This window comes from Orcinus orca, chromosome 2 (genome assembly GCF_937001465.1).
Source record: "Orcinus orca chromosome 2, mOrcOrc1.1, whole genome shotgun sequence".
Classification (NCBI taxonomy): Eukaryota; Metazoa; Chordata; class Mammalia; order Artiodactyla; family Delphinidae; genus Orcinus; species Orcinus orca.
In genome coordinates, this window is record NC_064560.1 from 139,344,198 (window position 1) to 139,359,724 (window position 15,527).

Below are 15,527 nucleotides of genomic sequence, written 5' to 3' on the forward strand. Positions count from 1 at the left end.
TTGATTTTTATGCTTTTATTGTTTTCTCCTCTTACTGAATTTATTAGTTTAATTACTTTTAGATGATTCTTTTAGACTAAATAAAAATATCATCCTTCCCTTTGCAAACTTTATGCATCTTTTTAAATTTTTTTCTTGTGTGTTGCCTGGACTCTCCGGAAGAGCGCCACCTTCCTGACTTTAAAAGGAAGGCCTCTCATGTTTTCTATCGTTAAGTTTGATGTTTGTAGTCCCTTTCTGATAAATACGCTGCATCATTTGATCAACATTTTCTTCTCTTTCTAGTTTATTAGGGGTTTTAATTAAAATGCATGTTAAATTTGATCAATTGCCATTGGGATATGAATAAATTCATTATTGACCTAGAAGGTGGCTGGCAGAGTGCCACTCATCTGGGGGAAGAAGTATACTGAGCATTGCATTGGGAAAGGAATTATCTCTGTCTTTCTCAAATGCCTACCAGATATAAACCCCCAAATATGAAAGGACATGTACTCCAACTTGAATGCTAGTGGGAACAAACTTTTAAGGAACACACTTGGGAGGGTTGGAGAAAACCCACTGTGCAACCACAGCCCTGTCTGAGGGCAAAGGAACCCCAAGAGGTACAGGCAACAATGGCAGCAGCCCAAGATGAAGAAAAAGGGCCAAGTTGCAAGAATATTCTTTTGTAAGTACACTGGGTGCCTGGCCAGAGAAAGGGCTCTGGGACTAGTGGGGAGAGAACCTGCGTGCATTTATCATGGTATTAGATGTAACCATGGCAGCAACATACAGAGCAAGTCCCCAAATAACTGGTAAGTTTCAAAACTTCAGTTCCCCTCCTTAGTCTCAGAGTCCACTGCATGGAAAAAACAAACTTAGAAATTGAGATCAAAGACATCCCTCCCAAGGAAATAGCAAATAGAAAGTGAACTTTCAAGAAAACAAAGTAAATAAAATATATGTGGGCATGATTAAAGTATTCTTGGTTGAAGTCCATTTGAAACTCAGGTCTTTACTATCTTGCTAACATTTCCATTTACTGTTTATATCATGTGTCAGTACTTAATAAGTTTGTATCCTTCTATGACTAGGTTATGCAGTCATATGAATTTCCACTAAATAAATAAATAAAAGCTGTTATGTGTGCAGGGTGAGCAAATAACTTTATTCCCTCTTCTATTAAATATATAAGCCCTATACTACCCAAAGCAGTCTACAGATTCAATGCAATCCCCATTAAATTACCAGTGGCATTTTTCACAACATTAGAACAAAAAGTTACAATTCGTATGCAAACACAAAAGACCCTGAATAGCCAAAGTAATCTTGAGAAAGAAAACCAGAGTTGGAGGAATCAAGCTCCCTGACTTCAGACTATACTACAAAGCTACAGTAATCAAAATGATAGGATACTGGTACAGAAACAAAATGTAGATCAATGGAACAGGATTGAAAGCCCAGAGATAAACCCACATCTATGGTCACCTAATCTATGACAAAGGAGGCGAGAATATACAGTGGAGAATAAAAGTATCTTCAATAAGTGGTGCTGGGAAAACTGGACAGCTACGTGTAAAAGAATGAAATTAGAACACTCCCTAACACCATACACAAAAGTAAACTCAAAATGGATTAAAGACCTAAGTGTAAGGCCAGATACTATAAAACTCTTAGAGAAAAACATAGGGAAAACACTCTGACATAAATCACAGCAATATCTTTTTTTTTTAAGCAGTCATGTTACTTTTTCTTTTATTTATTTTTTTATGTGGCAGGTTCTAATTAGTCATCAATTTTATACACATCAGTGTATACATATCAATCTCAATCTCCCAATTCATCACACGACCACCCCCACCACCCCACCGCTTTCCCCCCTTGGTGTCCATACATTTGTTCTCTACATCTGTGTCTCAATTTCTGCCCTGCAAACTGGTTCATCTGTACCATTTTTCTAGGTTCCACATATATGCGTTAATATACGATATTTGTTTTTCTCTTTCTGACTTACTTCACTCTGTATGACAGTCTCTAGATCCATCCAAGTCTCTACAAATGACCCAATTTCGTTCCTTTTTATAGCTGAGTAATATTCCACTGCATATATCTTCTTTATCCACATCATCTTTATCCATTTGTCTGTCGATGGGCATTTAGGTTGCTTCCATGACCTGGCTATTGTAAATAGTGCTGCAATGAACATTGGAGTGCATGTGTCTTTTTGAATTATGGTTTTCTCTGGGTATATGCCCAGCGGTGGGTTGGCTGGGCCATATGGCAATTCTATTTTTAGTTTCTTAAGGAACCTCCATACTGTTCTCCATAGTGGCTCTATCAATTTACATTCCCACCAACAATGCAAGAGGGTTCCCTTTTCTCCACACCCTCTCCAGCATTTGTTGTCTGTAGATTTTCTGATGATGCCCATTCTGACTGGTGTGAGGTGATACCTCATTGTATTTTGATTTGCATTTCTCTGATAATTAGTGATGCTGAACAGCTTTTCATGTGCTTCTTGGCCATCTGTATGTCTTCTTTGGAGAAAAGCCTATTTAGGTCTTCCCATTTTTGGATTGGGTTGTTTCTTTTTTTTAATATTGAGCTGTTTATATATTTTGGACATTAATTCTTTGTCCGTTGATTTGTTTGCAAATATTTTCTCAATTCTAAAGGTTGTCTTTTCACCTTGTTTATGGTTTCCTTTGCTGTGCAAAAGCTTTTAAGTTTCATTAGGTCCCATTTGTTTATTTTTGTTTTTATTTCCATTACTCTAGGAGGTGGATCAAAAAAGACCTTGCTGGGCTTCCCTGGTGGCGCAGTGGTTGAGAGTCCGCCTGCCGATGCAGGGGACACAGGTTTGTGCCCTGGTCCAGGAAGATCCCACATGCCACGGAGCGAATGGGCCCGTGAGCCATGGCTGCAGAGCCTGTGCATCTGGAGCCTGTGCTCTGCAACGGGAGAGGCCACAACAGTGAGAGGCCCACGTACCACAAAAAGAAAAAAGACCTTCCTGTGATTTATGTCAGAATGTTCTTCCTATGTTTTCCTCTAAGAGTTTTATAGTGTCCAGTCTTACATTTAGGTCTCTAATCCATTTTGAGTTTATTTTCCTGTATGGTGTTAGGGAATGTTCTAATTTTATTCTTCTACATGTAGCTATCCAGTTTTCCCAGCACCACTTATTGAAGAGACTGTCTTTTCTCCATTGTATATCCTTGCCTCCTTTGTCATAGATTAGTTGACCATAGGTGCGTGGGTTTATCTCTGCTTTCTATCTTGTTTTTGTGCCAGTACCATATTGTCTTGATTACTGTAGTTTTGAAGTATAGTCTGAAGTCAGGGAGTCTGACTCCTCCAGCTCCGTGTTTTTCCCTCAAGACTGCTTTGGCTATTCAGGGTCTTTTTTTTCTCCATACAAATTTTAAGATTTTTTGTTCTAGGTCTGTAAAAAATGCCATTGGTAATTCGATAGGGATTGCACTGAATCTGTAGATTGCTTTGGGTAGTATAGTCATTTTCACAATATTGATTCTTCCAATCCAAGAACATGGTATATCTCTCTGTCTCTTTGTATCATCTTTAATTTCTTTCATCAGTGTCTTATAGTTTTCTACATAGAGATCTTTTTTCTCCCTAGGTAGGTTTATTCCTAGGTATTTTATTCTTTTTGTTGCAATGGTAAGTGGGAGTGTTTCCTTAATTTCTCTTTCAGATTTTTCATCATTAGTGTATAGGAATGCAAGAGATTTCTGTGCATTAATTGTGTATCCTGCAACTTTACCGAATTCATTGATTAGCTCTAATAGTTTTCTGGTGGCATCTTTAGGATTCTCTACATATAGTATCATATCATCTGCAAACAGTGACGGTTTTACTTCTTCTTTTCCAATTTGTATTCCTTTTATTTGTTTTTCTTCTCTGATTGCTGTGGCTAAAACTTCCAATACTATGTAGAATAATAGTGGTGAGAGTGGACAATCTTGTCTTGTTCCTGATCTTAGAGGAAATGCTTTCAGGTTTTCACAATTGACAATGATATTTGCTGCGGGTTTGTCGTATATGGCCTTTATTATGTTGAGGTAGTTTCCCTTTATGCCCACTTTCTGTAGAGTTTTTATCATAAATAGGTGTTGAATTTTGTCAAAAGCTTTTCCTGCATCTATTGAGATGATCATATGGTTTTTCTTCTTCAATTTGTTAATATAGTATATCACATTGATTGATTCACGTATACTGAAGAATCCTTGCATCCCTGGGATAAATCCCACTTGATCATGCTGTATGATCCTCTTAATGTGTTGTTGGATTCTGTTTGCTAGCATTTTGGTGAGGATTTTTGCATCTATATTCATCAGTGATACTGGTCTATAATATTCGTTTTTTGTAGTATCTTTGTCTGGTTTTGGTATCAGGGTGATGGTGGCCTCATAGAATGAGTTTGGGAGTGTTCCCTCCTCTGCAATTTTTTGGAAGCATTTGAGAAGGATGGGTGTTAGCTCTTCTCTAAATGTTTGATAGAATTCACCTGTGAAGCCATCTGGTCCTGGACTTTTGTTTGTTGGAAGGTTTTTAATGACAGTTTCAATTTCATTACTTGTGATTGGTCTGTTCATATTTTCTATTTCTTCCTGGTTCAGTCTTGGAAGGTTATACCACTCTACAAATTTGTCCATTTCTTCCAGGTTGTCCATTTTATTGGCATAGAGTTGCCTGTAGTAGTCTCTTAGGATGCTTTGTATTTCTGCAGTGTCTGTTGTAACTTCTCCTTTTTCATTTCTAATTTTATTGATTTGACTCCTCTCCCTCTTTTTCTTGGTGAGTCTGGCTAATGGTTTATCAATTTGTTTATCTTCTCAAAGAACCAGCTTTTAGTTTTCTTGATCTTTGCTATTGTTTTCTTTGTTTCTATTTCATTTATTTCTGCTCTGATCTTTACGATTTCTCTCCTTCTGTTAACTTTGGGTTTTGTTTGTTCTTCTTTCTCTAGTTCCTTTAGGTGTAAGGTTAGATTGTTTATTTGAGATTTTTCTTGTTTCTTGAGGTAGGTTTGTATAGCTATAAGCTTCCCTCTTAGAACTGCTTTGGCTGCATCCCATAGGTTCTGGATCATCGTGTTTTCCTTGTCATTTGTCTCTAGGTATTTTTTGCTTTCCTCTTTGATTTCTTCAGTGATCTCTTGGTTATTTAGTAACGTATTGTTTACCCTCCATGTGTTTCTGTTTTTTACACTTTTTCCTTGTAATTCATTTCTAATCTCATAGCATTGTGGTCAGAAAAGTTGCTTGATATGATTTCAATTTTCTTAAATTTACTGAGGCTTGATTTGTGACCCAAGATGTGATCTATCCTGGAGAATGATCCATGCGCACTTGAGAAGAAAGTGTAATCTGCTCTTTTTGGATGGAATGTCCTACAAATATCAGTTAAGTCTATCTGGTCTATTGTGTCATTTAAAGCTTGTGTTTCCTTATTAATTTTCTGTTTGGATGATCTGTCCGTTGGTGTAAGTGAGGTGTTAAAGTCCCCCACTATTATTGTGTTACTGTCAATTTCCTCTTTTATAGCTGTTAGCAGTTGCCTTATGTATAGACATGCTCCTATGTTGGGTGCATATATATTTATAATTGTTATATCTCTTTTTGGATTGATCCCTTGATCATTATGTAGTGTCCTTCCTTGTCTCTTGTAACATTCTTTATTTTAAAGTCTTTTATCTGATATGAGTATTGCTACTCCAGCTTTCTTTTGATTTCCATTTGCATGGAATATCTTTTTCCATCCCCTCACTTTCATTCTGTATGTATCCCTAGGTCTGAAGTGGGTCTCTTGTAGACAGCATATATATGGGTCTAGTTTTTGTATCCATTCAGCAAGCCTGTGTCTTTTGGTTGGAGCATTCAATCCCTTCACGTTTAAGGGAATTATCGATATGTATGTTCCTATTACCATTAATTGTTTTGGGTCTGGTTTTGTAGGTCTTTTTCTTCTCTTGTGTTTCCCACTTACAGAAGTTCCTTTAGCATTTGTTGTAGAGCTGATTTGGTGGTGCTGAATTCTCTTAGGTTTTGCTTGGCTGTAGAGCTATTGATTTCTCCATCGAATCTGAATGACATCCTTGCTGGATAGAGTAATCTTGGTTGTAGGTTCTTTCCTTTCATCACTTTAAGTATATCATGCCACTCCCTTCTGGCTTGTAGAGATTCTGCTGAAAAATCAGCTGTTAACCTATGGGAGTTCCCTTGTATGTTATTTGTCATTTTTCCCTTACTGCTTTCAATAATTTTTCTTTGTCTTTAATTTTTGCCAATTTGATTACTATGTGTCTCAGCATGTTTCTCCTTGGGTTTATCCTGTATGGGACTCTCTTCGCTTCCTGGACTTGGGTGGCTCTCTCCTTTCCCATGTTAGGGAAGTTTTCAACTATAATCTCTTCAATATTTTCTCAGGTCCTTTCTCTCTCTCTTCTCCTTCTGGGACCCCTATAATGCGAATGTTGTTGCATTTAATGTTGTCCCAGAGGTCTCTTAGGCTGTCTTCATTTCTTTTCATTCTTTTTTCTTTATTCTGTTCCGCAGCAGTGAATTCCACCATTCTGTCTTCCAGGTCACTTATCCGTTCTTCTGCCTCAGTTATTCTGCTACTGATTCCTTCTAGTGTAGTTTTCATTTCAGTTATTGTATTGTTCATCTCTGTTTGTTTGTTATTTAATTCTTCTAGATCTTTATTAAACATTTCTTGCATCTTCTCGACCTTTGCCTCCATTCTTTTCCGAGGTCCTGGATCATCTTCACTATCATTATTCTGAATTCTTTTTCTGGAAGGTTGCCTATCTCCACTTCATTTAGTTGTTTTTCTGGGGTTTTATCTTGTTCCTTCATCTGGTACATAGCCCTCTGCCTTTTCATCTTGTCTTTCTGTGAATGTGGTTTTTGTTCCACAGGCTGCAGGGCTGTATTTCTTCTTGCTTCTGCTGTCTGCCCTCTGGTGGATGAGGCTATATAAGAGGCTTGTGCAAGTTTCCTGATGGGAGGGACTGGTGGTGGGTAGAGCTGGATGCTGCTCTGGTGGGCAGGCCTCAGTAAAACTTTAATCCACTTGTCTGCTGATGGGTGGGGCTGGGTTCCCTCTCTGTTGGTTGTTTGGCCTGAGGTGACCCAACACTGGAGCCTACCTGGGCTCTTTTGTGGGGCTAATGATGGACTCTGGGAGGGCTCAGGCCAAGGAGTACTTCCCAGAACTTCTGCTGCCAGTGTCCCTGTCTTCACGGTGAGACAGAGCCACCCCCACCTCTGCAGGAGACCCTCCGACACTAGCAGGTAGGTCAGGTTCAGTCTCCTATGGGGTCACTGCTCCTTCCCCTAGGTCCCAGTGTGCTCACTACTTTGTGTGTGCCCACCAGGAGTGGAGTCTCTGTTTTCCCCAGTCCTGTCGAAGTCCTGCAGTCAAATCCTGCTAGCCTCCAAAGTCTGATTCTCTAGGAATTCCTCCTCTCTTTGCCGGATCCCCAGGTTGGGAAGCCTAACATGGGGCTCAGAAACTTCACTCCAGTGGGTGGACTTCTGTGGTGTAAGTGTTCTACAGTTTGTGAGTCACCCATTCAGCAGTTACAGGATTTGATTTTTTTGTGATTGCGCCCATCCTACCATCTCATTGTGGCTTCTCCTTTGTCTTTGGATATGGGGTATCTTTTTTGGTGAGTTCCAGTGTCTTCCTGTCGATGAATGTTCAGCAGTTAGTTGTGATTCTGGTGTTCTCACAAGAGGGAGTGAGAGCACGTCCTTCTACTCCGCCATCTTGAACCAATCTCAGCAATATCTTTTTTGATCTACCTCTTAGAGTAATGAAAATAAAAACAAACCAAAAAATGGGACCTAATTAAACTTAAAAGCTTTGGCACAGCAAAGGAAACCATAAACAAGATGAAAAGACAACCCACAGAATGGGAGAAAACATTTGCAAACAAAGTGACCAACAGGGATTAATCTCCAAAATATACAAATAGCTCATGCAGCTCAATATCAAAAAAAAAAACAACCCAATTAAAAAATTGGTGAAAGATCTAAATAGACATTTCTCCAAAGAAGACATACAGATAGCCAATAGGCATGTGAAAAGATGCTCAACATCACTAATCATTAGAGAAATGCAAATCAAAACTACAATGAGGTATCCCCTCACACCAGTCAGAATGGCCATCATCAAAAAATCTACAAATAATAAATGCTGGCGAGGGTGTGGAGAAAAAGGAACACTCCTACTCTGTTGATGGGAATGTAAATTGGTACAACCATTATGGAGAACAGTATGGAAGTTCCTTAAAAAACTAAAAATAGAACTACCATGTGACCCAGCAATCCCACTCCTGGGCATATATCCAGAGAAAACCATAATTCGAAAAGATGCATGCACTCAATGTTCATTGCAGCACTATTTACAATAGCCAAAACATGGAAGCAACCTGAATGTCCATCAACAGAGGAATGGATAAAGAAGATGTGGTACATATATACAATGGACTATTACTCAGCCATAAAAAGGAACAAAATAATGTCATCTGCAGCAACATGGATGGACCTAAAGATTACCATACTAAGTGAAGTAAGTCAGAAAGACAAATATCATATGATACCACTTATATGAGGAATCTAAAAAGAAATAGTACAAACGAAGTTATTTACAAAATAGAAATCAAGTCACAGATGTAGAAAACAAACTCATGGTTACCAAAGGCGAGGGGGTGTGAGGGATAAATTAGGAGACTGGTATTAACATATACACACTACTATGTATAAAATAGATAACTAATAAGAACCTACTGTATAGCACAAGGAACTCTACTCAATATTCTGTAATAACCCGTATGGGAAAAGAATCTAAAAAAGAATGGATATATGTATACAGTAAGTCCCCTACATAAGAACGAGTTCCATTCTGAGAGCACATTCGTAAGTCCAATTTGTTCTTAAGTCCAACAAAATTAGCCTAGGTACCCAACTAACAATCGGCTACACAGTACTGTACTATAATAGGTTTATAATACTTTTCACATAAATAATACATAAAAAACAAACACAAAAAATAAACATTTTTAACCTTACAGTACAGTACCTTGAAAAGTACAGTAGTACAGTACAGCAGCTGGCATACAGGGGCTGGCATCGAGTGAACAGGCAAGAAGAGTTACTGACCGGAGGAGGGAGAGGAGGTGGGAGATGGTAGAGCTGAAGGATGGTCAGCAATAGGAGACGGAGGGCAAGCTGCAACCTCACTCACGCCTGATGGTGATGGCACAGGTTCTGGTTCCTTGCTGGATTCAATTCTATCTACCCTCTTGAAAAAACGATCCAGGGATGTCTGGGTTGTAGCTCTTTTTTTCTTGTCATAGATGACACAGAAGCACTGGATTGCATTCTGAGAGGCTGCTGCAACCTTCCTGTACAGTTCTACACTCGGGTCCTGTGCCTCAAAAACTCACAGTGCCTTCTCAAATAAAGAAAATCCCCTTGCCATTTCCTGCATCGTGAATCTCTTCAGTTCTTTAGTTACTTCTTCTTCCCCTTGTCTCTCTTCATCCTTTCTCTGGGCCTCCAATTCCTGCCGCTTCTTAGCAGTACCAGCTACGTCACCGCTGCTTTTATGCTTGCTTCCGCATATCCTGGGCTTGAAATAAAGATACTGTACTACTGTACTCTATACGGTACTGTACAGTAAAGTGCACAAAAGCACAACCACTTGTAGAGGATGCACGCATGTGACAATGTACACCAGATACGTGAACTAACTTACTTGATTGGACATGTGAACGCACACTTGCATCTTTAAAAGTTCGCAACTTGAAGGTTCATACGTAGGGGACTTACTGTGTGTATAACTGATTCATTTTGCTGTACACCTGAAACTAGCACAACATTGTAAATCAACTATACTCAAATTTAAAAAAAAAATGTAAGCCAGCCTGGTCTTTTCTTCCTTTGGTGAGGCGTCAAGGCAGCCAGGAAGCTCTGGGAGGGCTGGGACACCTCCACTTAGTTCTGTTCATTTTATGCAGCTGTGGTCAGGAGTACAAGAGGGAACTTAGAAAAGGTGTTAGAGGTAGGTATGCTTTAGATCCCCTAAAAATGCCTTTATAATAGGAAACTGAAGCCTCTCAGAAACTGAACCCTCTATCGACTCCTTTTTGGAAGTTCTCACTAAGAAGACTTTCGTGTTCTAAAGTGAGGGATAATAAGCAAACAACAAAACCAGTGCTCAGATGTGATACTGGTGCAAGAAACAAGGGCACATGGAAGGGCCAGGTCAGTCAGCAAGGCCTGATAGTTTGACTCTAAATATCTCCGGCAATCATCTCCGCTTCCCATTTGAATTTCCACCCTCTACTTCAGACCCTCCTCACTTCTCACCTTAATAGTTGAACAGCCAATACTCTACAGGCTTAGGAGAACTCTCCCTGTCCACCTGCCTTGTGTTCTCTGAGTATCTTCCTTCAATGAAGGCATGATCACATCACCGCTTAACAAACACCTCCCCACTTACCTGCAGCAGCATTTTCCAGAGTGGGGTCTGCATTAGTCATCAGGGGGGTGCTGATTTTTAAATGCTGATTCCAAGGCCTAACCCAGCAGAATCAAAGTCTCTGTGTGTGTGACATTTTCAAAACTCCCCAAGTAATTCTTCAGCGCATCACGATGAGAGAATTCCTGAGCCACGGTCTAAGTGTAGACTCCTCAGGGCAGGAGACACCTATCAGAACCTGACGGCTTGGCCTGTCTTCACAGCTTCCTCTCCTCCACTCACCCATTTTTTGTTACAGCTACACACAACTGAATCTTATGTGTTGTGTGGAAACAGGGCAGGCATGCCCCCCATCTGTGCCTCTTCACATCATTGCCTTCTTTTCCTCTGATTGCTAAAAGCCCTGTGTATCCCACTCCCTCCTCCGTGAAGCCTTCCCTGATGATGCTCTCCACCTGGGTGTCTTTCTTTCCTTGGGGTTCCCACAGCACTGTGCATACTCTCCTCTTCCAGCACTCACCCCAGGCTATAACTCTATAAATACCTGCCTCTCCCCTAGACTGGGAGTGTCTGAGAGCAGAGTCTGGGTCTTATCTATTTCAGCACGTTAGCTGCTCACAGAGTAGGATGGTACTCACTCCAGACCAGTGCTGTCCAATCGAAATATACGTGTGGGCATGTATATAATTTTTAATTTCCTAGTAACCACAGTAAAAAAAAGATTTAAAAGAAGCAAGTGAAATTAATTCATTTAACTCAATCTATTTAAAAGATTACCATGTTAACATGTAACCCATATAAAAAACTATTGAGATAGTTTACACTTTTTTCTCATACTGTGTCTTTGAAACGTCAGTGTGTATTTTACACTTACACGTCTCAAACCAGTCTAGCCACATTTCAAGCATTCCACAGCACATGTGGCCAGCGGTTACCATATCGGGTAGCACTGTTCTAGACTAGAGAGGATGCTTATCCAGGTCTACATGGGAACCTTTGCACATAAAGAAAGCTACAGTCTAGTCCAGGGCTCATCCTTCATGGTTACATGGCCCTGGAATGGCTTTCACCAAGACCTTGTTACCCTTGGTCTCCCTGTGCTCTGCACAGAGCTGTGAGGCCAGGTCTGGCTGTGAGGGTCCTGCCTGTGAGCTGTGCCCGTCCAGCAAGGAGGCTTCAAGACTGTCGGCAGCTAACAAACCTTCGCTACCAGGCGTTTGGAGCTGAAATGCACAGATGTGCTGCCACCTCTCTAGGGAACATTACAGGTCTTAAGTGAGAATGCTGCATTCTTTGGCATGCAAAGCCACGCCTTCCATGCCATCATCATGGAGGCTCCGGTCACCAAAAGAAAAAGCCACAGAAGAGTAAATACAGCTCATTTGTAGATGCTTTGGTAAAGGTAAGTTCCAGATATCCACACCCTCTAGGGACATCATTCCATCTGAGGGAGGAGATGTTTTAAAAATGCCTTAAGCAGGAAACTTAGAACACTTCCAAGACATGAGCTGTTTGTCTTGCTTAGGCCTGTCTGCTGGCTTCCTCTAACTCAGACAGCAGTGAGTGTTTGCTGGGCCCAACCTCTACTCTCTTGGGTCAGAAATAAGAAAAGAAAACGAGTCTCTTTCTCCTGGCCCCGTACTCTGGTGACCTCAGTTGAGCAGCCTGGCGCCAGCTGGCACCGAGTACAGGGTGAAGCCAAGTCGACTTGGCACCCTCAGCCTGGCACCCTCTTAGCGGGCAGTAACCCAAAGCAGTCTTTCCCTCTGCTCCCCCTCCCCTAGGCCCCATTTTCAATTAAAACAGTCAGGTACGCAAATTAGCATCAGAACCAAAATGGTTTCCTGGGAAACTAATGACAAAAATCCCAGTTTTAAAACACTTTCTTTGCAACCTAGAGAGCAAAGCCATGCCTTTCACGAGGACAAAAGCCCTGAGCCAAAGAACTCCATCTCATATAAAGAAGTGTCATTGACCAAAGACTCTGGAATAGATGAAAAGTGCTATTTGAGGCTGTCAGGACATGCTTTATGTATTTTCCTATACCTTGCTCCCATATAATCTTTGCCTACCATTCACTCATGCCTATTTTCACTGAACTGAAACATTTCCTTGTTAATTTCTTTTCCCAGCAGTCCTCCCTGCAAGAAGTTGAACTCTTTAGAATGCAAGCAGATAGAGGATGGGTCAGACATTTTTGCCACTGTCAGGGAAAGAAGACCCAATATCATACCTGCACCCATTAAAATATACCCCTCGAGTGGATGGACCTAGAGTCTGTCATACAGAGTGAAGTAAGTCAGAAAGAGAAAAACAAATACCGTATGCTAACACATATATATGGACTCTAAAAAAAAAAAGGTTCTGATGAACCTAGGGGCTGGACAGGAATAAAGACGCAGACATAGAGAATGGACTTGACACGGGGAGAGGGGAGGGTAAGCTGGGACAAAGTGAGAGAGTGGCATGGACATATATACACTACCAAATGTAAAATAGATAGCTAGTGGGAAGCAGCTGCATCGCACCGGGAGATCAGCTCGGTGCTTTGTGACCACCTAGAGGGGTGGGACAGGGAGGGTGGGAGGGAGACGAAAGAGGGAGGAGATATGGGGATATATGTATACATACAGCTGATTCACTTTGTTATACAGCAGAAACTAACACACCATTGTAAAGCAATTATACTCCAATAAAGATGTTAAAATAAATAAAATAAAAGGGCATGTATTATGAAAATGTTAGAACGACAAGAGGAACCTAATAAAAATCATTTACGTTTGCTTGTTTAAAATATATATATATATATATACACACACACACATATATATATATATATATACACCCCTCGAAAATTATCTAAGAAAAGTAATTTGCCAGTAACAATAATCATGTGCATTTGTGTAGTAATTAATAGTTTACAAAATGCCTTCACATATATTTCCTCAATTCAACTTCACAATAGTTGCAGTAGAAACAACAGGTTCAGCCTTTATGTGATGTCTTTCCTAGGAGCGTTCATTCAACTGATGAACACACTGAGACCCCTCTGTGTGCAGCACTGTGGAATGCACTGGGGAACAGAGCTGTCAATACATGGTTCCTTCTAGGAGGAGCTGAATCTTTGAGGCAAACAGGAAATAGACAATTAAAATCAATATAAACCATCTGACACAGGTATACAGCATGCTGTGGGAACACATAAGAAGGGTCCTTAGTGCAGAATTTTAATATTAGATAATCCCTTAATCAGAAGAAATTAAACCACTTAATAATGGAATTTCTGGCATCCTAACAAGGCATTAAGAAAGGTATTGGCAGAGAGGCCTACCCAAGGACCCCCGAATCGCACAGCACTGGCTCTCTTACCTAGAAGGTATGACTGTAGTACACACGTAATATGTACTGTATGTGTAGGGATAGTATGAAGCTAGAGTACTGTAGTAGTCGTAACATTAGGTATGGGTTGATGTGGGCAGGCTGCATTCTTTCACAATATACCAGGATCCATGTGCTCTCCAAACGAGCATTAGACCCCCAAAGCCAAGCAGTAACTTCTGAATGCAGCCATTGCTTCAAATATTTTATAATTCCCTTTTACTGGCCTTTTCTTCAGAATCTGGAGGTAATATCCCCCTCACCCCTCTTTTTCTCTTATTTTCTAATTACAGAAGTAATACCTGTACATACTCATGGTAAACAATTCAGTATTACACAAATATGCAATTAAAAATTGAAAGTCTCCCACAACCACCAACCCCCAAATACTGCTACTTTGAGGCATATCCTTCCAAGGTTTTTAAAATATATGTGTTTACATACATATTTTCACAGGAATGGGACCATATTATACACAGTATTCAACAACTTGCTTGAGAAATAGCTCTCTTAGATATCTTTCCATGTTGGCATAGACTTAGCATTCATCTATGACTGCATAGCCATTCACAGTATAGACTCGCCGTAATTTATTTAAGCTACCTTCTACTGACAAACATTGGGTTGTTTTTTATAATTTTTCAGTCTTATGAGCAATGCATAATTGATATCCTTATAAATATTAATTTGTACATTGTTTGAGTATTTCTAGAAAGTGGAATTGATAGCATATTCTTTACAGATCCTCAAAAAGGCAAAGATTTAACATTTAAGAACGATAAATAAGTCGCCTGAAAATATTTTTGGTCAGAATAAAACCTTAACAATAAGTGAGGAGGAGAAGGAAGATTTATTGAGCAGCTGCCAACCATGTGCCAATCACAGTGATAAAAACTTGCATTATCTCATTACTCCTAGAAATTCTGAATATTTTGACATTATTATTCCCATTTTAGAGATGAGAAAGGTGCAGTAGAGAGGCTAAACTTTTCCAAGGTTACACACTCAGCAAATGGCAGAGCCAGGATCGGAACTTGGGTCTTTCTGATTCTTTCTACTATACCACTGCCTCTAAGTAGTGTATAATCACATTGCTGGTTTCTTGGTTTAAACTCCAACGGACTCTAAAGAAAATCTCAAAAACATTTTGAGAGTTTCAGAAATGCTAAAATAAATATATACCTTCTCAAACTTACGTATCAAAGACACTATTCATCTGAAGTATACAAATTTTACTATGTTAATTATAAAATGTCTCATTAATTTAGTCTCCTCCCTTTTCTTACTGAATAACAGAGCTCTGTATAAAAAGAATGCATCCAAAATACATACATTTCTTCGTTCATAAATACTTCTGCTCTGGGTTTATGCAAATTCTATTGTTTAAAATAATAGTAAGGAAGCAAGCTCATTATGAAGCCTCTTTGTCTACAGGCTTCATTGTACTCTAAAGAGTCTATTCCTAGCTTATCAATTAACCACCTCTTTCCTTTTAACCTGCTTTTCAAAACCCACCAATTCTACACTATTTTAAAGGCTTTTTTTGCTGGGCCAGTTTCCTCTGGAAACAAAATACAGAAACCATGAGACAAGATGTGTGGGGAAAAAAGTGAAACCAGGACGCCAAAAGAATAATATTCAGGTACTTCTAC